At 46.9% G+C, this 27,887-nt stretch overlaps 1 protein-coding gene across 8 annotated transcripts in view; it reads right to left on the reverse strand.

Annotated features, from left to right (window-relative positions):
• The window catches only part of ZNF644 (zinc finger protein 644), a 580,031-nt gene that overhangs the window by 301,049 nt on the left and 251,095 nt on the right, over positions 1–27,887 (reverse strand). The gene's annotated exons all lie outside the window — the stretch shown is intronic.

Raw genomic sequence — 27,887 nt, forward strand, 5'->3', positions numbered from 1 at the left:
GGTGCCCCTCTCACTGCTACTTTTCTCACTGTCCACGTAGTCCTGAGCATAATATATCCGTCATCCAAACAGAGTTGGGGTCTCCATACACAGCCACACACACATTTAATTATATGCAGTTAACATTTTGTTATATATGCAAGACTATCCCTCAGCTGCGCTGATACTATTCGCTGAGTTGCATCAGTTTGGGACACATTCTGGCATACACGTTAATAGTGACAAGTCATGCCCTTTTTATTGACGGTGAGGGGGACAACCAGTTGACAACCTTGACTATTTAATAGGCTCTTAGTAGAACGTATCACATCTTTTTGCTTTGAATCTGTTTATTGAAAGTTTTTTCTTTTTATTATGTATACAGTACATCAATTATCAATCGCCAAGATGCATGTTATATCGCAGAAATGTAGGGATACGTAAAGCAATCAGAGTAATGATCTAGCCACACTGCAAACACCGCATATATGCAACGTAATAATGAAAGGGCTCTGTTCAATACACATGGCAGAGTATACATAAATTAGAATACAGTAGTAGCACACGTGTCTAACAGCCATACATTGAAGGGCTGAGTAATGCATCAATATGACAATCCCCCATAATGAACCATTTCAAACGGCGTGATACATAGATCCAGGTTATATAGAAATAGTGAACAGTTAGAACTATGAACAACATTCCTGACCATGCAGTCTCCCAATCCAGAACTGCTCAATCCACTCTTCTTTTGACAAATGTTGTGCGAAGCATCCAGAGTTAAAAACACATGGAAAGGGTTTTGTGGATGGGTGCCAAAAACAAATAAATAACTAAAGTTAGCAGTCTACAACCATGCCTGGGGCTTCTGTTACAGTGCCGGTGCTGACTTCAGACTGATAGGTGCAATCAGTCTGTAAATTAGTGAAAATGGTGTCCGAGTAAGTGGTGATAGGGTATTTTCGCAGCCAAGTGTGCACTCCCTGTGTAGGGCTACACTTTCAGCTTGAGCCCAATTTAACATTAAATGCCTCCTGGCTACAAACAGTGGAGGTGCTGGGGATTTCCCTAGTAGGGTGATAAGACATTTAGTCACTACAAACCCCAAGTCAAGGAAGTAGGAAAGTGATGCCTATGCTTTTTGCACCTGAGGAACAACCCCAGGAGACATATTTCCCATTTATGGAGGTCTGGACGTTTGGTGCAGGCGGACAATGTTGATGTGCGGTTATGCCAGTAAGTGTGTAGATGGGGGGGGAAGCACAGACCATATGTAGTAGATCAGCATTCACGCATACACAAAGCGGACAAACAGCATCCTCTCTATGATAAAATCGATTGACATTGGCAGGGTTGAGATAAGACCTATGTATCATATAAAGCTGAATAAGCTTGAATCTGGCATTGCGAGGCACATGTCTGGGTCCTTCCAGCAAGGTAGCCAACTCTATGTCCATGCATAGGTGTGACTGATTTGCTTCCCATCCCTGCTGCAGAGTAAGGAGCTGTGGGGAAGTGTGGGAGCAAAGAGTTTGCAAACCAGCAAATGAGGTGACTGCCTCTCCCCAGAACCTGGAAATACTGGATTGTGTGATGGACTGGTAGCTCAGGAGATATGTCTCCCCTGTGGTTCACCAGTGTGGTAATCAGAGTTATGGAACAAAAATTGTCCTGGTGTTAGCCCATCTTCCTGCAACAGTGTCTTGTAGGTCCCCTAGAGTGTGTATGGCAGCAGTGTGCCACGTTGTCAGCTCCACAGGCGTTACTGGGCCAGTGGCCCTCGGTGTGCCCAGCAATGCTAACCCTGGAGTATAGGGGGAGTACATGTCCAGTAATGCGGGCAGAACGTATTGCTTCAACTATTTAGGCGTGCAAATTTACAGAGGCCAACAAAATGTAGTAGAGGGTAATCTTGGGAGGGCTCGGACATCAGCAACAGCCTCCGTGGGCTTCTGGTGTACGCTTCCATTTTCTACTATGGGCCGGGTGACCTTGGCTAAAATGATGTTATTGCCTTGTTTTTAATATTTTTTTGCGAATATTTCCCAGCAGCCAACTTATTTTTTCCAGGATCTTACCACACTACTGACGCAATTGGTATGGAGAACACTAAGAAGGAGGGTCACTTTAGACACGCTTTATCTTCCTATAGATGGAGGTGGTCTGGGAGTCCCAGACTTTGATTCTTACTATTTGGCAGCTCTAGAGTGTGGCAGGTGGCTCAGTTTGAGCACATCTTTTGAAAATATGCAATTGAAGGGGTGAGCTAGCCCCCATGCAAGTAGGGGAATATGTACTAGATAAGCAGAGCAATGTCAAACTTGGATCCACATTATTACGAGTGGCTCAGTCCAACTGGCGCCACTATCAGCACCCCCAATAGGGCCGGGCCACATATGTCCAAGAAGTATCTCCGTGGTGATTTTCCTATTAGGCTAGAATGGCAAGAGGCACAAACAGACACTGAAGGACCCCTAAGGATGAAAAAAACTATTTATTTTTTTTCGAAAAAGCACGGGGTGCGCGCACGGCACGCACAACGTATCGTGGTCGCACGGTGAAGAACCTGAAAAAAAAAATAGTAATAAATACATAACTTAGCATTTATAAAAACCGTACAAATTCACTTAAAAAACCAAAGGTTTCACACACGTTATAGTTAGGAATTAGCATTTAAAAAACCTTGCAAATTCACTTAAAAGACCATAGGTTTCACACATGTTATAGTTAGCTGGACATTTCCCTCGTAAAAAAACAATGAAATTCCCCCGTTATAGTTAGTGCAGGCAACTATAACTCACGCGACCGCAATCCTCTGCTGATGACGTCAGATATTACATCACTGATTAAATATGTGTCTTTCTGAAAAATAAATATTTGTAATATATGTATAGCTAAAGATTAATGGAAGAAGACATGGGTAAATAGGTGTCTAAATACAGTGATGTAATATCTGACGTCATCAGCAGAGGATTGCGGTCGCGTGAGTTATAGTTGCCTGCACTAACTATAACGGGGGAATTTCATTGGATTTTTACGAGGGAAAATGTCCAGCTAACTATAACATGTGTGAAACCTATGGTTTTTTAAGTGAATATATATATATATATCTTTTCCAAAAAGTGCTCAGTTACGAGGCCGCACTCCCCAAGAAAGTAGTTTCACAACCTCTTTATTGTTACATACAGCTTTTCATATCGCTGGTAAAATCCTCGGCCTTACGCGTTTCGAAGCCTGCGTGCTTCTCGTCAGAGGCCAGTGTCAGGAGTCAATTATTCAAGCTACACGCCCCTGCTGCATGCTAAAGATATAGGCTTCTGGTGTGCCTTGGCAATCTCGTAGTGGTCACAAGGCATGCTGGGGTTTGTAGTAGTTTTGCATTTTTTACCCTCCAGTGAGTTTGTCTCCTGCCACTCAATCTTAGATCAAATTAAAGCCCTCCAGTGTGCTCCAGATAAATTACTGCATGTTGAATTACAGTCACCTTCTCGCGCCAAATTAAAAGGGGTCCCTGCCCCTCTTATCATCCTTCTTTGCTTTACAGGTGGTGCGTCGCCCCCACAGCCGGAGCCACCGTGATTATAGCGACCAGGCAAGTCATCATTTGAGTGCAGCAACTTCAGCAACTTAAGACATCCTGATGCCATGAATTAAGCAAAACCTCAAATGCGCCTTTATGTTGTCCACAGAATTCATACGTATTAGTTAAGCCTAACATCTACTGGAATACAACTGAATTCTCATTTTATTAAATATACTGTTTTCAGAAAGGTTTTACTATAGTATAAGACTTGATAACAGATAACTTTGAAGATCATCACCCCAAAAGGGTGCCAACATAGCACCCAGCAGCATTTTCTTCTTCACTTGCACACAAGTTAAAATGGGCCGGTCATAAATGTACTGGGAATTATAAGTGCAAATGTCATTGGAAAAAAGATTAACGCCATGTAACATTTCCAGCCACATTTTTCTTTGAATAGATTGTGGGAACTGGTTTAAGATCTGTAAAGAGAGTTGAAAAATGTCCCTTGAAGTACGAAGATAGATTTAATAAAATATTGTAATAAAACACGAATATTATCTCTTCTATTTAATAATGAAAGACTGACACATTTATGCTCACATCTCGTATTAGCTTCTCTCAACAGGAAGCAACGTTGCTAACGAAGTGGTAAATTCAGTGCTAATGAATGGCCTCACTGTTACCACCTCAGAGGTAAAACCTTCCATGTTCTACCCATCTGTTCTGGTGTTAGGGGTTTAGAAAATGAACAGACGCTTTCCATTTAAGGCAACTTCACTGGTAGCCCCTAAACAGCAGGGTGGCAACCTATGAACGCTTGTGATTTCAAACTACATTTCTCATTATCATGTTAGTTTAATGAAAACCTATGACTAGTCGCTTTGAGACATTGAGTATGTTCATATTATGTGCAAGGCAAACTTCACATCGCCGTTGTCGTAAATACAGAAAAATGTTAGACTATTCGTCTCCTTTCTAAAGGAATATAAGCTTTTTCTAATTTACTTGTTTGGTTAATGCCGTCTGTATGAAAGGAAGGATGCATGTTTTGACCATATTTTCTTGTCTGGTAAGAAAGCAGAAGGCAGGCGAAGTGTATTGTTTAGATACTGTAATACAGTCAACATGGCACAATTGATTAAGAATATTATTCAACGAATAGATTACAATTAGTTTGCAGTGCTAAATAAAACGAAATACAAATAGATCATTGCAGTTTTATGAAAAATGGTCAATTGTCTAAAACAATAAGGAGTTTAGTATTGTGCAAATTTCTGCAGGAAGAGTACTAAGGTCAAATCGGCCTTCAAAATGACAGATTATCACTTACGCCTCAAGCTAATTTTATTGTCCTGGAAATCTCAAACCTGTATTTTTTTTTTTAAACTATCAGCACTTGCTATAACACTTTCACTACACTGCATCTTGAGGTTACTACAGAAGAAATGAGGTGATAATTGCATATTACCATAATTATTCTATGGTGTACAGTATGTGAGCACTTTTCCTGGGTCACTCATTAATTCAGATCAGACAACCTTTAAGCCAAATAATCATGTTCATATTTATTCTGTAATAGTTATGAAGACGTTTTAATATTACAATCAAAAGAGGCAAACAATACACACAGGCAGGCAAAATATATAGGAGTTTATTCTGATTATCTCAAGAAATCATTAAACCTGTTAAATATGACCGTTACCAGTTCTTTTGTTACAAATTAACATATTTCAAATTAGTACCGCAAAAAAAGAAATGTACATATATTTTAAACAATCGAAGACCCACAGCACTGATTTTTTTAGATCAACACATTTTGCTGCATTATTGCTCAATATATGTGCTACTCTATTTCCCTATACAAATCCACCACTAATCCTTTTGGGTTCCGGAGTAGCGTGCTACTCGCCGAAAAGTGCTTCGACGTCGGTCAGGGGTAGTAAGCACTATATAAATACAATTACAATACAATATTCAAAGCAGGGAATAATTATAAAGGCGTTATGGTAAACCAACAACTCTTCAAAGGAGGAGTTGGTCTATTTGGAGGTCAAAAGGAATATAATGTGTTACGTTTTCATTTCACCTCTGTACTACAGCAGAAGCAACCTGGATCATATAAAGAAGTGTTTGTTTAGACAATGCTGTGGTTCAACAAATGCCAAACATAAAAAGAGCAGGCAAACAAGCGTGCAAGAACACTAATCTCACACCGATTAAATATCTTGCAAAAGTTAATAACTTGAGGACTACTACTGTGTTTACAAAGGCTGGATCAACGGGTGCAAGGAAGTTCTTTCCCGATTACAAATTTCTCTGGTCACCTCATTTCTTAATCCTGAAAGTCACAAGAACACTCTGGGGAAACCGAGGTAAATGTAAAAGCATTTATAAGGGATGTCTGAATCTCTGAACCCCAGTACCCGATTCTAAATGCTAAACACTTGCATAAGTTCGCCTCACCAAAAAATGAAACCGTACAGAGGTACCTCATCAGTCGGGTGCTGAGATGCAGAGCCTCGACAAAGCAAAGTACCATAGTAAGAAATCAGTAGCTGAGCCTGAGGTAGAAAGAAGGGCAGCTTTGACGAATGGAAAAGACGGCTGCAGAACCCGAAACCGAATCCTTTGCTTGACTTCTATTCACCTCTGAAATTACAATAGGAGTTTGTTCAAAGCACACAATGGATCGTTCTAGTGTCAATTCAGTGTCACTGCTGACAAGTGATGAAGGACTGCCCAAGTGTGCAGGATGGTGAGTTAGGATCCAAAATATGCAAGATGAAAAACTGTGGCCACTGTCTCTCAAGTGACTGCCCTACTATTGATGCCTTTGTCTAGTCACAAAGAAACCAGGACCATGGTGCAAAAGACCACTGGGAAGGGATGGAGGAAGGCTGGTTACATCAGTGCGTTTTTGTTAGGGAACCTATTTTGGTGAATCAATGAATTTAACACAATGCAAGTTTAACTCTATGGCTGGTAAGCAAATATACCATTGGGGAGCTAAACAAATTGCAGCTAATAACTGTGTGTTCTTTTTTATGCAAACCAGGTGATTTCCTTTGGAGCCTGAAAGGAGACCTGTTTGACAACCGTAACTTAATGGGGTTACTTCGTATTGGTTGCATATCTCCTCATGATTAGGCCCCAGGATTTGGTGAGTGATCCAAGACTTCAGGTTAAATGTCGGAGATAGTGGAGGGTTTAGGTTTATCCATGCCATTCTTGATCCATCACTGGGATTGGCTTCCAATTTACCAAAACATACATAGCTGTACATTGAAATCTGGATGAGTGCCATTGATTGCTGAGGGGATGGACAGATGTTCACTACCAAAAGAACCAATTTATCATGCATGGGGAGGCTCGCTAATATGCCAACATTTACAATGATTTTCAGTGGAATTTTCTCACTTCTTTGTGATGATTGGTTTTATTTAATTTTGCGAAATCTGTACTGTTCACACTTTAATTGTGGCTTTCTGTACCACAGGATTAACTGTTGAGATTACAACAATTTGATACTTAATGTTAACATTTCTTTTACTTCGTATTTTTGCAGTTTTTTTACAGAGCAAATCTGGCCAAAAGACAATTGAGCACTTTCCATTAACACCAGTATAGATTACACAAGATAGAATTCATGTTTAGGCACCAGGAGAATAAGTGATTTGCCCATAATCACAGGATGCGGAGTCAACAATGGATTCAAAAAGGTTTTCCCAGTTAGGCCACATCTCCTCCCCATTACCTCTAAACCGGTGGGTACAGATAATCCAATAAACTTGTTTACGAACAAAAAATAATTCTTCAAATCCATAATCTGCTGCATAAATAATCAACAGCAGTGGAACATTGTTAGAAGGGATGGATTCCCCTCTTACCAGTGACATCACAGGAAAACAAGCACTGCCAAAAACAAGTCTAGCGTTGGCCACAAGCCTTTTGGCTTTGTCAATGTTTGTTTTGATTTGTTATGGTGTTCGGAAAACCTTATTGTTGGGAAAGATCCTTGGACTTCATCAATAATTAAAACATACAAAGTAAACAAGCATTGGCATAGCCAACAGGTATCGCCTTTGGGGCTTTATAAGAGTTTAGCTAGAGCTATTGGTTTTGCCAATGTTTGTTAGCTAAGTTGGCGTGTTCAAACCTCACAGAAAATAGCACCGGCAAGTTCCAGGAACATTTTACCCCAATTCCAGCACTGCTAGTGTGCTTGTACCGAGTGGATGAGCCCATATCAAACAGATAATACGTTATACAATTACAGGCAATACTTCTATTGTGTGCTAGCATAACGTGGGTGGTAACTAATAACGAATCACATCGTAAGGCTTCGGAGGATAATGAGTATATTATAACATCTTTTTGGATTGTAAAAAAGGTCTATAATTTTGTAACACCCTGATTAATTTTCAAATACAGACATATAAAAAAAGGCAGCCAACAATATATAGTGCTCACCTTAAACTCCCTAAAATATTGGAAACAGGAAAAAGCGAGAACCCGACAGGTGACCTCTTTAGATGGAACAAGTTGAGAAAAAGCCAAGAAACAAACACTCTGCCAGGTATTACTTCTATTACTGGAGTGTTTAATCAATGCGGGGCACGTTTGTGGAAAAACGTCTGAAGGGAAACGAAGAGCTATCTCCAGATGAAGGATTTTAAGACTAGGGATTCCTCTCCCTTAGAGTATACTGTAGCCGACATCAGTATAAGAAGGAATGGGCTTAAATTAGTTAAGAGTTTGTGAACGGTGCTAATGAAAGGGCTTGGAGGCTGTATGGCGATTAGTTAGAAGAAAAAACATGATGGCCTGCATGGCAAATCACGAGTCGCACACATCAGGAGACCCGCCCAACTGCTTAGGTCGGGCTCGCTTAGAAAGAAATTAGGTACTGCGTGTATGGAATCTGTACCTGTGGTGACAAACGGACCCCAGGGGGATATCTGGGGTCCCGCAAGTGCAGCCACACACACTGGAGGAAAAACTGGTGGAAATCGCGAGATGTTGCCTGGCATAAGTGGTTGAAGGAGGGCAGGACGCAATGAAATGGTGACCAGATTACGATAACGAACTGTGGTTAGTTATCACATGTTAACGTTGAATCGGAATGTGGCAGCTTCACTGGCCGCAGATTAAATATACTGCCATAGCGGAACAAATTCCAGTGGCACATGCAATGTGTTGCAATTTATAAGCCGTTCCTGTGCACAAAGGTTGACCAAAGCCAAAGGCATTAAAGCCCTTTGCAAGCGAACTAAAGAACAAGTTACTTACCTTCGGTAACGATGTATCTGTAAGAAACATTAGTTAGTTAGATTGCTCACCTTAGAATATCCCCAGGCGTCAGGCTGGATCCGGAAAGATTTTTCGTCAGCAATACCCCTTGCGCGTCGCTAGGCTTCGTCTGCGGCTCCGAGTCCGTCGTCGGCGTCGTGCGCCGGAATGACGTCGGAGTACTTAGACGCCGCCCTCGCGCGCTGACGTCTGTACATGTACATAGCTTTCCGCACCGGGAACGCAGAGCCATGCAAGAGACTGACACTGGTGCCAAAATATCTAGGGCCCTGAAAAGGATAACCTTAACCCTAGATGTCAGTTCGCAGAACGGGGAGGATGGGTGGGTCGGTGAGGAATCTAACTAACTAAGGTTTCTTACAGATACATCGTTACCGAAGGTAAGTAACTTGTTCATCTGAAAGAAACACGTTAGTTAGATTCCTCACCTTAGAATAGATACCCCAGCAATACCAACCCCGGTGGTGGGTCTGCGAACCAAGATCACACCAGAAAGTCCTGGAGAACAGAACGGCCAAAGAAGCCGTCTCTCCGGACTTGGCTGTCCAGGCAATAGTGCTTGGCAAACGTGTGCAGTGAAGCCCACGTCGCCGCCTGACAGATGTCCCGCAAGGGAACTCCCTGGCCCAGGGCAGTAGTAGGCGCTGTGGCCCGGGTGGAATGGGCCCTCAACCCAACAGGAGGGTCCTTTTTTGCCAAGGAGTAACAAAGTGTAATACACAACACGACCCACCGTGAGATGGTCCGTTTGTGTACCGATTTCCCCTTCTTAGCTCCTATGTATCCAACAAAAAGTTGGTCGTCCACCCGGAACTGTTTGGTGCGGTCCAAATAAAAGGACAGCGCCCGTTTTGGGTCCAGACGGTGGAGCCGCTCTTCCTCTTTTGAAGGATGCGGAAGCCGGAAAGAAGGTGGGCAGCGTGACAGATTGCCCGAGGTGAAAGGGGGTTACCACTTTCGGTAGAAAAGAATGACGAGGCCGGAGGACAACCTTGTCTGGATGAACAGAAAGTAAGGGAGGCTTAGATGACAGAGCCTGGAGCTCACTCACCCGTCTAGCCGAGGGGATAGCTACCAGGAAAGCAGTTTTCAGGGTTATAAGACGAATGGGACAATTGTGAAGAGGCTCAAAAGGAGCGCACATCAGAAAAGTCAGAACAAGACTCAAGTCCCACTGAGGCATTACGAAGGGGACTGGAGGGAACATGTGAGTAATGCCTTTGAGAAAACGGGAAACAGGGGACTTGAAAAGAGAAGGCTGATCAAGAAGCCGTAAGAAGGCAGAGATGGCAGCAAGATAACCTTTCAAGGTGCCCAAAGCAGAGCCCTGCTGGGCCAAAGAAAGAAGAAAGAGGAGAACCTCAGAAAGAGGGGCGGAAAGGGGATCCACAGCTTTTGCTGTGCAACATGCCACAAATTTGTTCCACCGGCAGGCGTATACCGTCTTTGTGGAGGGACGCCTGGCTGCCAGAGTGACATCACAGACTTCAGGAGGCAAGTCAAATGACATCAACTGCCGCCGCTCAATCTCCACGCATAGAGGTGGAGGCTGGACAGGTTCGGGTGGAGGACCGTCCCCTGCTGCTGCGACAGAAGGTCCTCCTGAAGAGGCAGTCGTATCGGAGGATCGATGGACATACTGAGTAGCTCGGGATACCAGAACCTTCGTGCCCAATCCGGAACCACTAAGATAACTTGGGCCCGGTCGCGCCTGATCTTCTTCAGCACTCTGGGCAGAAGTGGTATAGGCGGAAAGGCGTACAACAGACCGCAACTCCACTCGCGACGAAAAGCATCTCCGAGCGAGTGCTGCCTTGGAAATTCCAACGCACAGAACTGCTGACATTGCGTGTTCTCTTCGGTGGCGAATAGATCTAACCAAGGCTCTCCCCACTGCAGAAAGTGACCTTGCGCCACGTCCGAGTTCAGACGCCATTCGTGATCCATCATGCACCGGCGGCTGAGTTCGTCTGCTCTGGCGTTCAGAGAGCCCCCCAGATGTTGAACCACCAGGGTGATTCCCTGGTGTCCCAGCCATGTCCAGAGGCGCAGAGCCTCCTGACAAAGGGTCCACGACCCCACCCCACCCCACCCTGTTTGTTGCAATACCACATGGCGGTGGTGTTGTCCGTGAACACCTGCACGAAACTTCCCCGGACAGAGGGAAGGAAGGCTTTCAGTGCAAGCCGGATCACTCTCAGCTCCAAAAGGTTGATGTGGAGTTGAGTCTCCGCCGGAGACCAGAGTCCTCGGATCTCCGCCTCTCCCATGTGGCACCCCCCATCCCAGGAGGGACGCATCCGTCACTACTACGTGCTCCGGTTGGGGTAGGGAGAGGAATCTGCCGCTGACCCAATCGCGGTCCGTGAGCCACCACTGCAACTGTTTCGCAGTGCCCTCCGAGATCAAGACATGGTCAGACAGGTTGCCTCGATGCTGGGCCCACTGAAACTTCAGGTCCCACTGCAGAGCCCGCATTCGCCACCTGGCGTAATGCACCAACAAGATGCAGGAGGCCATCAGCCCCAGAAGCCGCAGCACAAACCTGACCGAAACCCAGGATAGAGGCCGAAAGATGGGAATCCGAGCCTGAATATCCCGGACCCGCTGTTCCGGAGGATAAGCCCAGAACTGCGCCGAATCGAGAACCGCTCCGATGAAGAGGAGCTTCTGGGAGGGACTCAGGTGTGACTTCGGCACGTTGATGGAGAACCCCAGCAAATGCAGGAGGTCGGCTGTAGTCTGGAGGTGGGAGACGACTTGCTGGGGCGAGTCCGCCTTCAACAGCCAGTCGTCGAGATAGGGGAAGACTGGAACCCCTGATCTGCCCAGATGAGCTGCGACCACCGCCATCACTTTTGTGAACACCCGAGGGGCACTGGTGAGGCCGAAGGGGAGCACGGTGAACTGAAAATGCTCCTGACCCACCATGAACCGCAGGTAACGCCGGTGGGCCGGCAGGACGGGGATGTGAAAATAGGCGTCCTGCAAGTCCAACGCTACCATCCAATCTCCAGGGTCGAGGGCAGCCAGAACCTGAGCTAAAGTTAGCATCTTGAACCGTTCCTTCCGGAGGAAGGCATTGACGCTCCTGAGGTCCAAGATAGGGCGTAGGCCCTCTTTGCCCTTCTTGGGAACCAGAAAGTAGTGGGAATAGCAACCACGGCCTACTTCTGGACCAGGAACGCGCTCAACGGCCTCTTTGGTCAAGAGGGCCGCAACTTCCTCCCGCAGAAGATTCAAGTGATCCTCCGATATACGGTGGCACTGCGGTGGCATGACTGGAGGGGTCGTCTCGAAGGGGAGGGAGTATCCCCTTTGGACGATTTGCAGCACCCACCTGTCCGAAGTGATGGAGCGCCAGTGGAGCAGGTGATGGCGAACTCTGCCGCCCACTGGCGTGGAATGGGCCTGAAAGCTCGGACTAGGAGGGCTTTGAGGCGGATGCTGCCGGAATGGATGTGGACTGACCGCGTTGTCCTCTAGAACCGGCACGGCGGAACCCCCGTCCGTGACCGCGTGCAGGTTGGTTCTGCGGCCGGTGGCTTGGCGGACGTGAGGAGGCACCCCTTCCTTGGCCACGAAAGGGGCGAAAGGCGGAAGTGTGCGGCCGTGGGGCCGAGAGACCCAAGGACGTGGCCGTAGCCCGGGAGTCCTTAAAACGAGCCAGCGCACTATCCGCCTTCTCACCAAAAAGGCGAGCGCCATCAAAGGGCATATCCATGAGGGTACTCTGGACATCCCCCGAAAAAGACGTGGACCTCAGCCAGGCGTGGCGCCGGAGCGCCACCGTGGTGGAAATCGCCCTACCCAGCAAGTCCGTGGTATCAAGTCCACACCGTATGGCATGTCGCGCTGCATGTCGCGCTGCATCTCGCCCGTCAGCAAGTGCCTGGGAGAGACGTGTCCGGGCCTCCACCGGACACAGTAGCAGCACGTCCTCCACCGCATCCCACAGAGAGTGGGAGAAACGGTCCAAGAGGCAAGCGGTGTTCAAAGACCGCAGGCCCAAACTCAGGGATGAGAACAGTTTCTTTCCTAACTGTTCCAGCCTCTTGGATTCCCGATCCGGAGGAGCGGACGGGAAGGCGGATTGGGAAGTGGAGGCCTGGATAACCAGGATCTCGGGGGTGGGGGGGACGGAAACTGGGGTCGCCCGGAGCAGGGCGGTGGCGCCGGGCCATGTTCCGATCCACAGGAGGAACTGTGGAGGGCTTGGACCAAGTGCCCTGCAGAACGTCGACGAGGGCCTCATAAAACTGCAGCAGAGGCTCTGTGGAGCTTGCTGACGGTTGAAGCACCTCTGTGTGGATATTAGTCCTCACGGCCACAGCAGGCAACTCGAGCCCCAGGGCTTCGGCCGCCTTGCGCAGCACCACTGAAAAAGCTGCACCTTCCTCCGAAGCCACAGTCGGAGGAGAGATGAAGTCAGCGTCTGGCGAAGTGTCCAGACCACTGGCATCCCCCAGTTCGTCTGCCCAGTCCTGTGAAAGTTGACCCTGGAGGGCCATAGGGTCCTCAGACCCCTCCCAGTCGCCCCCGTCATCCGATTCCTGATAAACAGGAGGAATGATCGGAGCCGGACGGTAGATGAAACGGTCATCCATCGGCGTCGGGTGCCGCTGCGGGCGGCGCTGTGCTGGCTTTGGGTCCGGACAGGGGCTAAACCGGGGAACGGGGTCGTCCGGAGACGGCGCCGGAGGTGGAGCCGGTGTCGGCGCCGGCAGAGGAGGCGTCGTGAGGCCGGAGCCGCGGTACGCGAGGTCGCCCAGTCGAGCCCGCGGGGCCGAAGGCGCACCAGCAGGCGTCGACGGCGGAGCCAGGCCCCTCATGGCCGAGAGGAAGGCACTGACCTCCGCCGGAGTCGCGTCAGTCCCAGGGACCGGCGGGTATGGGGACGGACGCGGCTCCTGCGGCTCCGGCGGAGCCGTGGGGGTGGGACCACCCTGACCCTCGGCCGAGTCGCGCGACTGGCAAGGGGAGTCCAAAGAGCGGTGCCGCCTCTTGGACTTCTTAAATCGCTTCGACTTACCCGAAGACTTCGAGCCCGATGAGCGATGATGACTGCGGCTCCACGACCGGTCCTTGGACCTCCTCCTGGACCGGGACCGTGAGCGGTGCGGAGCCGAGTGCCGAAGCTCGAGAAGCTTATGGGACCGCTCCCGCCTAGCCTTCGAGATCAAGGCCTGACAATCGGGGCACGACTCTGCGTCGTGGTCGGCCCCCAGGCAGTAAAGGCACCGGCGATGGTAATCCGTCACCGACATCAGGCGATGACAGGCGTCACAGGCCTTAAATCCAGGCATCCTACCAGCACCAGTCGAGTCGACAAATGACCAAAAAGAGTCAAAAAGTTTAGTCAAAAATTGACTAAGGGGTAAGCTCTTCCCGGATCGGCGCTGTCTGGCGCGGAAAAAAGAAGAACTGACGTCAGCGCGCGAGGGCGGCGTCTAAGTACTCTGACGACGTCATTCTGGCGCACGACGCCGACGACTGACGCGGAGCCGCAGACGCCGCCTAGCGACGCGCAAGGGGTATTGCTGACGAAAAATCTTTCCGGATCCAGCCTGACGCCTGGGGATATTCTAAGGTGAGGAACCTAACTAACGTGTTTCTTTCAGATATAAAAACATTTACAAAAAAGATATCCCCAATAACAAGCCAGTAAACGCTGAACGGAAAGCAAAGTAATTACAAGGTAGAGGCACACCCTCCTATGTCACCCGAAACAAAGATAGCGTCGGCCTGTCCAGATGGGCCGTCCTAAAAGTTGACAAGATGGTAACCCAAAAGCCCGATTTACAATCACGCGCCGTTGTTTAACAAATGATGGCGCGGGTCAATTGAAAACAAGGACGAGGCTTAAAGTCCCTTCAGAAACTATATTGATTACAAAAGGCCCTCGCATGGCGCGCTAACACCAGGCGAGACCTAAAAAAAGTACTGGCAAAAGCAAAAATATTTGGTTGGTCTTAAAAAGCACACACTGCCACGGTTGTCGCTGGCACTTAAGGAAACTACTTTGCGTGTGAATATGCACATTGTGAAAGGGAAGAACACTGTCACTCACAGTGAAGTTAGCCAATGGCTGAACTGAGCTGCCCACTTCCCTATGCTGTATGTTGTAATAGTAGGCGGAAGAAAACTGTGAATGTCAATAACAGACCAATGGATGAAGGCCGGTCAAAAACCATCCTCCACCCCACCAGTATAATATTAATTTTATATAAAGATACATTAACTCAAAAAAACAAAGGTAACAGGAACGTTATAGTTAGGCTGGCATTTTACTCATACAAAACCAGAGAAATTCAGCAGTTCTAGTTAGCTGAGCCAACTATAACGCCACACCCCAGCAATGCATTGCTTATGACCTCATATTTTACTTCACTCATGATATGGTCAGTGACATCACTGATGACATCATCCAGTGACTGTTTTTAAAAAGGTTTATGAGTGTTAAATATATATACCAAGGTGTATTGAGGAATCAGTGAGTGTGTAAGAGCCTGAATAGACGATTCAGTGGGTGCCTGACTGATTGTATAAGTGAGCGATTAGGTGTCTCAGTGAATGTATAGGTGAGTGACTGGGTTGTCTGAATGTCTGCATCATTCTGTCAGTTGATGTCTAAGTGACTGTATGGGTTGGTGAGTGGGTACGTGAATTCATTGGTTGTCTGAGTACCTGTATGGGTGTATGAATGTTTGTGTGCGTGGGTCACGTGGTGTGTGACTGCCTGCATGAATGAGTCAGTGGCTGTATGGGTTAGTGAGTACATCTGTGAGGAGCTGTATGGATGACAGAATCTGTGTATGGCTGTGTTGGTGAGTGAATGGATGTGTCAGTGGTATATGAGTGAGTAAATGCATATGTGAAAGGCAGTTTAGGTGAGTGTCGGAGTATATGAGTGTGTATGAGAGTGTTTGTGTGACTGGGTGATTGCGGGAGTGTCCGTATGAGTGAGTGTGTGCTTGTGTCAGTGACTGTATAGGTGAGTGAGTATGTGTTAGTATCTGTATGAATAAATGAGTGGGTGGGTGTATAACTGTATAGGTGAGTAAATGGCTGTGTGATTGACTCTACAGGAGAGTGAGTAGGTAGGTGTGTGAGTAGCTCTATGAGTGATAGACTGTGTGTGAGTGGCTATATGGTTGTGTGAGTGAATATATCAATGGGCATATTAGTGAGTGAGTTGGTGTATGAGTGACTGTATGTGTAACTGAGTGGATGTGTATGTAGACCTATGAATCAGTGTGTGGCTGTGTAAGTACTGGTACAGGTGTGTCAATGGTTTTGAGAATGTTAGTGTGGATGTTGAAGTGGGTGTATGATAGGTGATACTGAAGTGTGAGTGGGTGGGTGCATCAGACAATCTGTGGATGATGTCATGAGTGATGTCATGAATGATATCACTGACCATGTAATGAGTGGTGTAATATGTGAGGTCACAAGCAGTGCATTGCGGGGGGGGAGAGCTCTAGTTAGCTTAGAACTGCTGAATTTCTCTGGTTTTGTAAGAGTGAAATGTCAGCCGAACTAGAATGACCTTGTAACCTTTGTTTATTGCAGTGAATTTCTATGTTTTTTTAACTAGTAATCGAGTTTGCAAAGTGGTAAAGAAAGGAGGTTGGGCCCGACCAGCTCTCAGGAATCCTGCTGTGTAGGACTTACAGGAGGTGCCAGGAGGGCTTCTTAGCCCCCAAGGTCCCCCAGGAGTAAAATGGACTTTATCCCTCAACCAGTAATCAGTAGTGCACCACGAGCCTCGTTTGCAGAGTGGTGCAGGAAGGGGGCGTGGCCTCCAAAGACATCTTAGCAATACGGCTGTGTGGGACTTACTGGAGGTAACAGGAATGGTAGTTGCCCCCCCAAAAGAACATCCTTGGGGGCCCAACTACTCCTCCTGTTACCTCTAGTAAGTCCCCCACAACCGATTTGCTGAGAGGTTGTCAGAAGCCACCCTCCTTTCTCCACCGCTCTGCAAATGCGCCTCCAGGGGTACTACTAGTTAAGGGGAGTAATCCCCTTTAGTCTCCAGGCCCTCAAAAGTAAACTGGAATTTATTACCCAACCCAAAGTGCTCCGGGAGGCGCGTTTGCATAGTGGTGAAGAAAGGGGGTGTGTCTTCCAAGTCCTCTCAGCAATACCGCTGTCTGGGACTTACTGGAGGTAATACAAGGGCTTGTTGGCCCACAAAGACCCTCAGCATTCAAGGGGACTTCATTCCCTAATCAACCCTGCACCAGGAGGCGTGTTAGCAGAGTTGTGTTGAAGGGGTGCATGGCCTCCGGCGACTTGCCAGGGATTTTTTTGTATTATTTGTTTTAGGGAAGGTGGGCTGCGCAGCCCCCCTTCCCAGGGCTGATTTCAGCCCAAGGATCCCATCCCCCGGGGCAAGTTTTAAATGAAATGGAGAAGGGGCCAAGCAGCCTCACTCCCCTGTCGATTAAGGCCCAGGGGACCCCATAACCCGAGGCCAGCTTTTTTTTTTTATTAGAAGGGAAGGAGGGCCGTATGGTTCCCCTTCCCTGGGTCGATTTTGGCCCTGGGGAACCCATCCCCGGGGCTTGCCCTTTGTTTTTTAGGTCGAGGACTACCGGTCTGCCGGAGGCAGAACCGGAAGTCGGAAGATTTAATGTTTTCTAGAGTGGCTATTTAGCCCGCCTCTCTTTTTGCTTCTCCTCCATTGGCTGGCTTCCTAAACGGAGGCCAGCCTTTGGAGGAGAGAGCCGTCCCTCCAAATAGGCTCCGTCTTTTTCAGATTCGGGGGCGTGTTTCTTGCTGTTCTTTCCACTTTTTAGCCACGCCCATTTTCAAACAGCAGGAACACGCCCCCGAATCCGAAAAAGTTTGGAAGCTCCCATCCGCCATTTTTTATCTATCGTCTGGCCGTGAGGATCTTCTTGCTGTTGCTCTCGCGCGCTGCCCGCCTGCGTCCTCCTCGCTGCCCTGCACACCGGGTTTTCAGGCTGTGCTTGTTTTTCCTCCTTTGTGCGTTTTCCCGATTGTGCGAGCCATCCGATGGACCCTGACGGCTCGAATTACGAGCTTCGTAAGGATCACGCACTTTCCCGGTTCGCAGCGCCTTAAAGGCGGCTCTCTTTGGTGGATTTTTATTGACTGGGCTCTTTTTAGCACCACGGTGCAGAGCAATGTATTGTACACGGAGCTGCAGGGACTTCGCGTGACACCAGTAGATCCATGGATAACTAAAGCATTCGCCTATTATACAACGAGGCTGCATTTTGCGAACATTTCATTTTGGAAAAAAAGTATGTTCTGTTCAGTAATTGACTGCGCAAACACATAAGAGTTTATAACTTGGCCAAATACTCCTTCGGATACGCAAGTGAGTAGTGCTTCACACAACCAGCGATCAAAGTGCATGAAAAAAAGTATGGGAATTGTGATCCTGGGTTAATTGTGGGGAGGGAGGGGGGGGGGGAGAAGGGGAGAGGGCTTGGGAACAAAGTGAAAGGCCTGGCTGAAGAGAACTAAATAATCTTAATTATGTTGGTGTATCACCTTTAGGTAACGGCATACAACATAACGCACACCTTAAATGAAAAATAAACGCAAGGGAAACTAGTGAGGGGGACATATGCTATTTGACGTTATGACGACGACTCTATTGATTAATGCAATCACTGCGGAGATCTGTCGGTGTAACGAGATCTGAATCCGGGTTGGTGTGGTGGGGAACAAGGACTTGTGTATTTGTAGTACTACGAGGTCTACCCTGTGGCAGAAAGCCCTGTGATTACATTATTTTAAACTAGCATTGCACAGTATGAGATTGGCTGCCACAAGTGTGCAAAAGATTTAGTTTCACGATTAAAAAAGCTCTTCTAAAATATACATTTTATTAATACACAAACTGCACCTAGTCCAAAAATTTTTTTAACTGTCCATTAAAAGCACACGTTGGTAACAACCTCAGCATACCTCTGAAAAAGAATTAAGCTTTGTAACCAACAAGCTTCAAAGGGCTCCACCACCGGCCCCCGAGCAGCCTTTACATTCGCAGATCAATCAGTCGCACATATTTACATTTCTTTCAGGAGGCACCCTAGCAAAAAGTCTTGTTTCTTGTTCAGGGTCGTACCTCTCTCGCGCCTTCATAACACCGGAGACTCCCCCCCCCCCCCCCCCCCCCACCCCCACCCCTTTTCACTTCCAGCTGTATAAGCTAACTGCCCCCGGGATCGTTGTCCTTTACAAAAAGAAGGGGAGCTGTTTTTGTTAAAGGAAAAAATAAATATGGGCAAGTCCTGCCCCACAGATCCTGTCCACTTTGACCTCTGCACACAGTAGAGTGACCACATGGCACCAAAAGCCATATTTATTGCTGGTCCTGGACTCTCTTTTCACAGTGTGTATGTATACTTTGCAAGCCTTCACTTCAGGTCCTACTGAATGAGTTGCAATAACACGCCCAGAGTCGCCTTACAGTGTCGCGGAAGCGTTTGAACCAGAACCCCCAACCCCCGGCCATTTTCGTATGGCAGATTGGGATGTAGCCAGCGATGATGCACATTTTGGGCAGCACAATTTCAAAGGGTTCTTTCCTCATTTGCGGAGGTCATATCCTCATGCGAGTGAGGAAACACCCCTACAGGTGGGGAGATTCCTTTGCTCCTATGCAGTTTTACTAACACACGTGCATGTTTAAACCAACATTGTGGGAGTGCAAGCATTGTTTGGCAGCTAGTGCGCTGTATGCACACCTCTGGCGTTGCCCTTCACCCAGGAGGTGCATTTTAGAGGGCGGCGGAAGTGTGGGCGTGTGTGGGGGTCTCTGTGGTCCCTGAAATGAATTCCTTGCCTGCCGCTGCTGTCACACACTTCACTTTGGATCTGCCGCTATAGTATGAAGTCACCCCTCCTCATGGTATTGCGTCACTGCCCTCAAGGCAGACGACTTGAGTGTGCTTCTGGAACACGCATATTTCCCCAAACAATCTCACGCACCGTCACGGTCTTTGCCAGGTACACACGCAAAACAGACCAGCAGTGTCCGGTCCCTAATTTGGCCCCTGGTAACAATGGCCGTTAAATGTACAATACTAGGGTTCGATTACAAAAACACTTTGCACTGGTGCAAACACTTATGCAGCGTTTCTGGTGCTTGAGTAATATGAAACGAAGAAAACAGTATATGGGCAATCATGGTACAAACTTAATATTTCTGCTGTGCTAACATAGTAAGATTTTTTTTCTCCTATTCCAGAAGTTTCACGCAGGCCCCAGACAGCAAGGCTAAATGTCACACATCGCCTTTAAGCGAATTCTGACTTTAGAGCCAGCAGTACTGCTAAGACTTGTAATGCTTGTTTTTTTTATTGTAAGCACGGATATGCTTTCAAAGTCCTGTTGATTAAAAAACATGGCCGGTTATATGTGTCCCTGCATGGGAGCAATCCGGCAGCTATGGCCAGAGAAAGGCACCCTTCGCTTTTTTCACCATGTATTTGTTCCAGTTGGCACGTTTTGCGCAGAAACGAAAAAGTAGTATTGCAAGTTTCTCCAATAAAATGTTGGCGTCCATCTTATATGTTCTGCCACATATGACCATACAGGATTTATGGACTCTTGCGTCAATCATAGATAGTAGTCAAAATACCCATGGCAGGTGTGATGCCTTTAGCTTTACTCTGATTTTGTTGTTTGTTGTTACCTCACAACATCCCTCTCCCTCACTACCTCACTCTTTCACTACCTCACTCACTCTCTATCTACCTCACTCTCTATCTCACTACCTCACTCTCTAACTCACTACCTCACTTTCTCTCTGCTAATGCAATAGGTATCACATATGCAAAAAAAAGCTAATGCCAATAGAAATGACAATGCCATTTATTTAGGGATACAAAAATTATAAAAAAATAATGAGCAATACCAATAGCTCTACCTATAATATTGCCGAGACCATTGCATTGTAAATGCTTGTAATTTATATGGGATGGGGGCTGCGCGCCCACCCTCCTGAGACAAATTTCGGCCCTGCGGATCCCATCCTCCCGGGGTCAGGCCTTCATGAATTTTCTTTTTTTTTTCTTAAATGGGTAAGGAGGCCAGCACGGCCTGCTTTCCCCAGGCCGATATTGCCCTGGAGACCCTATTCCCTGGGGCATGGCCAGCTCATTGAGACTGCGGGCAAGACTGAAGGCATAGCAGTCCCTACCGGTGCCACGCCTCCTGCAGGAGCCGTCTTTGCTTTTGGACAGAGGGAGCTGCACACATGCAGCTCCCTCTGTCCAAAAGCAATTCTGCTCTGCTTCATGGAAGTGAGGGCATATTCAATGCTCTCACTTCCATGAAGCTGAACACAGTTTGCTATGGCTTGACAGGAGCACTGTTCCCGCCAAGCCATTGCAAACTTCAATGTTACGGGGTCGGGCATCCCGGGACATTGCTATACCTGGCCCTAGGGGTGGCGATCCCCAAGGCCATGTAGGGCTCCTAGAGGGGTATCGCGCGGTCGCCCTCCTTTGTTCAGTAAGTCCTGAGGATGTGGTGGTCCCAGGGGTCCGCAACGGACCCCCTTAATAATTGTATTTCTGCCCCAGGGAGGTGGAGGTCCCCCAGGGCTGCGTGGGGGGGCTAGAGCCCCCACTTATTATAATTTATTTTATCCCCGGGGAGGTGGTGGTCCCCGGAGTAGTGGGGGGTCCAAGCGACCCCCTCAATTTAAAAGGAACAGTGGCCCGGGGAGGTGGCGGTTCCCGGGACAGCTGCGAGGTTACCCCGCATATAATTGTAACACTGCCCCGGGGAGGTGGTAATCCCCGGGGTATTGAATAGCCCAAAGAGGGAGGCCCATGTGCCCCCCTCCTTTATTTTTACCATGCACCAGGGATTTGATTTGCGTGGGGGGGGGTTTGTGTAAAGCAAGTGCAGGAGTCCCGTCTTGCTTTTATTATTAATTTTTGCTGCAAATATTTCTTAAATGGTTTTATGCCATGGCGGGGCCCTGGGGGACCCCAAGACCATGTCTTGGGGGTCAGGGTATTCCTACCCTGCCCCTTTTCTTTACTCTTCTTAGGAGGGGAGAGGGGGGGGGGACTCGAAGCAGAATCCCAAGATGGCTGCCAACACTTCCTGGTTGAAGTGCAGTGTATTTCCCAGCACGAGCTCGTCTTTGTTCGAAAAGACTTCACAACTAGAGATATCACTATCATTTTAAACTTGCATTTCTCAAAAACTAATGACCGGACTTGCATCAAATAAGCAAAAGCACTTCCTTGAACCCTACATCTAACTCACTGCCACATTTGGTGTAAGTCCGTTCAGCGGTTGGAGCTGTGTCGCTAACGGTTCCTATGGGAATTAACATTACAAACGCACCCTTATTTCGCACCCCAAATTCTCAGTCCAAACTGCACGATCACCCCCAAAATTTCAATGACAACCAGAACCTACTTTGAAACATTTTGGGGGAAATATCATGAAGATTGGTTAAACTACACCAAAGTTATAGCCAAGTCAAAAAATGCTTTTCCTATGGAAACTAGGTCCTAATTAGAACAACCAACTGGTGACCGCTGGTAGGTAAATCACACAATCACACACACAAACACACAATCACACACACGCCTACCTACCCAACCGTCATTTATACAAAACTGATTTCTTAAAAAGAATATATGACATCCCGTGGAGCCATGAGTACAACACAGGATATTACATCGCTCTATAAGAAAATCAACCATCAGGATGGCCTAAGAGCTGTGGAATATTTTCTTAGAAGTAGACTCTAGAGACTTTATGATTACAACAAGATGGACATTTTCATTTAATAGTGAAATAGTGCATCAGGTACCTGAGGGGGCCATGGGTGCTTGCTTCTCCCCCAGTTACACATGTTTACACATGGACTGGTGGAAGGAGCGGGTACTCATGGTCGACCGCAGTGAATACTGGAATAGACATGGTATCTTTTGGATTCGCTATGTAGATGATTTGTTTATTATATGGAAAGGGACACCTGAAACTGCTGAAAAATTTGTAGAAAACAACAATACTAACTCAGACAACCTTAATTTCACAGCACCCATAAGTAGCCAGAAGGCTAAATTCCTAGATGTACAGGTGTGTATTGAGACCAACAAAATACAGTCTCTACTACATAGGTTAAGAAACTGCGGGCAATTCTATGCTTTGACCCTTGACACCTTAAAAACAGTATCTCATATGGGGAAATGTTAAGATTAAGGAGAAATGGCAGCCATGACAATGACATAGAAAGATGCCAACAGGAAGTCAAACAAAGATTTTTGGCCAGCGGACTCTCTAAAATATCCTTGATCGGGCAATCTCTAAAGCTAACGAAACAAGCATTGGCATAGCCAATAGGTCTCGCCTTTGGGACCTTATAAGTGTTTAGCCATGCAACAGTTGCATAACTAAATACTTATAAGGTCCCAAAAGCGAGACCTATTGGCTATGCCAAGCGGCCGTGAAAGTGATCGTGATCAAACATCAATGCAGCCGCGAAAGTGAAAGCAATCGCGATAAAGTGCGGCGCGTGCGCCCGTGCACATGCACTGTAGCTCTAGGCTGGCCTGGTAGCACTTTTTGGAGCCCTCTCAATAAGTCTCGCCAGACCAGCGCATGCGCTGGGTCAGGCGAGACCTAAAAAGTGGAGAGTTATTTTAGTTGGGATAAAACCAAATAATAAAAATAAAAGATAATGGCAATGCAGTGGAAACTGATCTGAGCTTAATCTTAACGTACAATAAACAGGAACATTAACTAAGATTATTCTTAGAAAACAGTGGCCTATAATTCTAAGTGATCCGATTACTGGCCAAAGACTCCCCGGAGCCGATAGTGTCGAACTCGATGGGGCCCCTTCCGAGCCTGAGGGCTCACCAGAGGGGTCACCCACACAAATACGCGGCGCATGGCCTCGTAAGAATTATTTTATTTGAACGGGGGTTGCTCCAGCTCTCGGAAAGGGAGGGAGGCGCGAAGTCAACCAAGGCACCACAGAACCGTGCCTAGACCATCGTTGCTCCTTACCTCACTTGTAGACGGATGACAGACGATGTGAAGATGAAGTCCACTTGGACTTCTTATGCCTCTTCCCAGAGTGTCCCGAGGACCTTGAGTGGGAAGGAGGAGGACTTAGGACTCCGGGAAAGGTCCCGTGCAACCTCTTCTCCAATCGGGACCGGGACGTCCTCAGACTCGCTCGACAGTGTAGACTGCCAGGCCTCAAGGAGCTTCATAGCCTGATCTCTCAAGGCCTTTTGAGCCAAAGCACGGCAGTCCGAGCACGACTGAGTCGCGATTGCGCTCGAGACATCAGAGTCAGACGAGGTGGGGATCGGTGACCGACATCATGCTGTAGCAGGGATTGCAAGGTTTGAAACCTGTCGTCCTCGAAGACATCCCTCGCACAAGAGAAGGAAAATTTCAGAATTCTACAAAAGTCGAGAAAAAAATCTGTCAAAGTGACAGAGGGGTAGCTCTTCCTGGATCGGCGCTTAACTGGCATGGAAAGAAAAGAACGGATGTCCGCCCACCTGTGTGGTACATTTATAGGCACCGAGATGTCATAACCAACGCTGCGACAACGTCATGCGGAGCCCAATGGAGCCAGGAGCCACCCAATGGTACTGTTCAGCAAAAGTTTCCGGATCCAGCTTGACGCCTGGGAGATTCAAAAGTAAGGAATCTGCAGCTAGAAGGCTCCATCAGATTAGGTCTATGTGCGGTTGTCCCCATGTTGGAAGAATGGGTGTAGGACTTGTATATAGAGTTCCCACTCGTGAATTTGTTGGTGTGTCCTGTTGAGGAGATCCACCAAGTCATTGTCTATTCCTGGAATGTATTATGCACACAACTGAATGTTGTGTTGTAGAGCAAACTTCAGGATTTTCTGTGCTAGGTGAGACAACTGTGGAGATCTGCCCCCGCCCTCCCCTGTTTTTGCAGATTATACAACGCAGTCATGTTGTCTGTTTTGATTAAGACTACTTTGCCAGCAAGGAGAGGAAGGAATGCTTTTATCTCTAGATGAGCATACTGATATGTAGACGGGATTGACTATGTGTCCAGCACCCACGTACAATAATTTCCTGTGAGTGCACTCCCCATCCAGTCATTGATGCGTCCGTTGTTATGGTTGTTTGCAGAACTGGGTCCATAAACAGCTGTTCCTGTAATTGCAGAGAGTGGCAAACTTGATCAACACTAGATTTTTAATTGACCCTCCACTTGGGCCCATTGTTGCATTAAGCATTGTTGTAGAGGGTGCATATTGAATCTGGCATGAGGTACTATGGGTATGCATGATACCATGGTCCCTCGGAGATGCATAATTGTTCTCATTGATATTTGATTCTGAGGCTGAAACTTTGGCACCAGGGTTTTGAAAGTTTGTATCCTGGCTGCATTTGGGTAAGCTAGCCCAATTTGAAAATTTAGTATGGCTCCTAAGTAAGGTTGTACTCAGAGAGGATACAAGTGTAATTTTACTGCATTGATTGTAAAAGCCAATCGGCGTAGTAAATGTTTTGTTCTTTGTGTGTTGCAAACATTTGTGGTACGAGTTGCTTTTGATAATCAAGTCGTCTAGATATGGAAAAACGTGTATGTTTTGTCTTCACAAGTGGGCTGCTAACATTGCCAGACATTTGGTAAACACCCCTGGGGCTGGGGTGACCCCGAAACGGAAGTACTTTAGATTGAAAATGTTATCCATTGAAGGCAAACCTGAGAAATAGTCTGTGTGCTGGGTGAACTGGAAAGTGAAAATATGCATCCTTTAAGTCTAATGCAGTCATGAAGGCTCCCTGCTGAAGAAGTGGTATGAGGTCCTGAAAAGTGACCATATAAAAGTGTTCTGAAAGGACGTACCTGTTTGGAGGTCAGAGGTCTAGGATGAGTCTTGGAGCTCCATCCTTTTTGGGTATAAGGAAGTAAAGGGAATATGCCCCTGTCCCTTGTTGTTGTAATGGCACTAGTTCTATTGCTCCTTTGTTCAGTGAAGCTTGAACTTCCTCTTTGAATAGTTTTCATGGTCAGTTGATAATCTGCGAGTACAAGGTGGAATGGTTGGGGGTGTTGAAGTGAGTTCCAGACAATAAACATGATGGATAATATCTAGCACCAATTGATCGGATATAATATTTTATCCACGCGGGAAGGAAGTATTGTAGTCTTCCCCCAACAGGTGTTGTTTGATTAGGGGGAATGATAGGCATCCTTTGTGTTGGTGGAGGTAGTGATTTTGTTAAAACCTCCTTTAACTCTGCCTCTATTATTGTTGCCTCTATAGAACCCCCTATAATATCCTCTAGGAGAGGCTGTTTGATTTTGTGTTTAGTTATAGGTGGTGGATTAATAAGTTCAGATTGTTTTTGATCCTCCGCGATATGAGGGCCAACGAAAAGTACCCCTTTAAGATTGCATTTGTAGGGGTCCGATTGATTTAGCAGTTTCATTGTCTTTTAAAAAAAAATTCTAGGAGAAAATCCACCTGTGGTCTAAAAAGATGCTCTCCATCAAAAGGAAGACCAGTAAATGTTGTTGTACTTCTGGTTCAAAACCAGATACTCTCACCCATGCCTCTTTAACATAAGCCTGGTGTTTATTCCTCTAGCCGCTGTATCAGCAGCATCAAGGGCACATCTTATGTTTGTATTTGAGATGAGTTTACCCACTGATGCAATTTGGTATGCCCTTTTTAGGTCTCGCGCCTAGCAATGCAGTGCGCAGGACTGCTCGCGCAGTGGGAATCCTTTTTTCCGGGGTTCAGAAACGGAGCCTGGAATCCCACACGCTTGTGCTTTTCCTATTGTAGCCCGCTATTGGCCTTTGCGTGCGCCTTTTTTTTAAAAGACTGCACGCAATTGGCCAAAGGCGGGCACATTGCTCCGCCATTGCCTATTGGTGTTTATTACGCGCTTGGTGCGCGTAATAGACACCAATAGGCCATGTGGTTTCAATTATCGTGCCCAGACACGGGCGCGATAATTGAAATCACGGCTTGTTTTCTGTTCGCACTGGGTTCAGATTCAACAGAGGGTCTCACATGGTAGTCATTGATGTAAAGAAGAGCCGGTGTACCTTGCGAGAATTTTTTACTGGAACTGTTCTCGACTACAACCTGACTGTAATGGATTTAAGCTTCACGCGCCGTGACGTCACGCTGCTGTTGCTTAGGAGATCGCTATAATTTCAGTGTAGAAGTTATGAAACCTGAACAACCAAGATATGGTACGGTTTGTCCGTAATGGCAGTAGAAAACGAAGAAAGACTGTGACAGTTCATTAAGGGGTGGGGAAAGAAAGACTACCGTATCAAGTAAACAGCGTCTGCGAGTTGCAAACTGATGTCGCAATTCATTTTTTTTGCTTATCTGATCAGCAATGGATGACGCTCTGCTGCAGGGCACCTTGAAATCCCTTGGGTAAGAGGCCCCCCTTAAAAGAGATTTTCCTACCAAACTATGCAAACCGTTTTTAGTCAGCAGCCCTCAGCCCCAAAAGCGCTACACTAGAAGTCAATCCTTTCTATTTTATTTGGAAACTCCGTACCCACTACTAGAGACCGTGGAACAAATCCCTGTACGGTTTCCCTGTCCTTTCGCTCCGGGCCCCCACCTAGCTGTTTCGAATTCTACTCTTAGGCGAGCCTGCCACTTGTTAAAGTGTCAATCAAATATAAAGAGAGTGCACGTCTTCGGGAAGCATAAAATAATGCACACATTGGTTCTTCAAAACCCTGCTCACATGTTTGAAAACAGTGGTCGAAAGGCAGTATATGGGAACTGAGAAAGCACTGCTAGTGAGTTGAGAGGCATGGCTAAAAAGCAACTTTTTCTGTAACTATTTTGTTGGTTTTTTTTACCTGCAGATAATTGCTCAAAACATATTTGGTACAAGTGCATACATGACTTTTAAACGTATTTTATGTGGTTTAATAAGCATTGAATATTGACATTCGTGAGATCATCTGCCACCATGTAATAAACTGGACACTGGCTAAACCATTCTGGACAAAGGGTCCAAATTACGGGCACAAATTCAGAACAAAGTGCAAGCTTTTATGGTCACAC

Source organism: Triturus cristatus, chromosome 4_2 (genome assembly GCF_964204655.1).
Source record: "Triturus cristatus chromosome 4_2, aTriCri1.1, whole genome shotgun sequence".
In the NCBI taxonomy this organism is placed as follows: domain Eukaryota; kingdom Metazoa; phylum Chordata; class Amphibia; order Caudata; family Salamandridae; genus Triturus; species Triturus cristatus.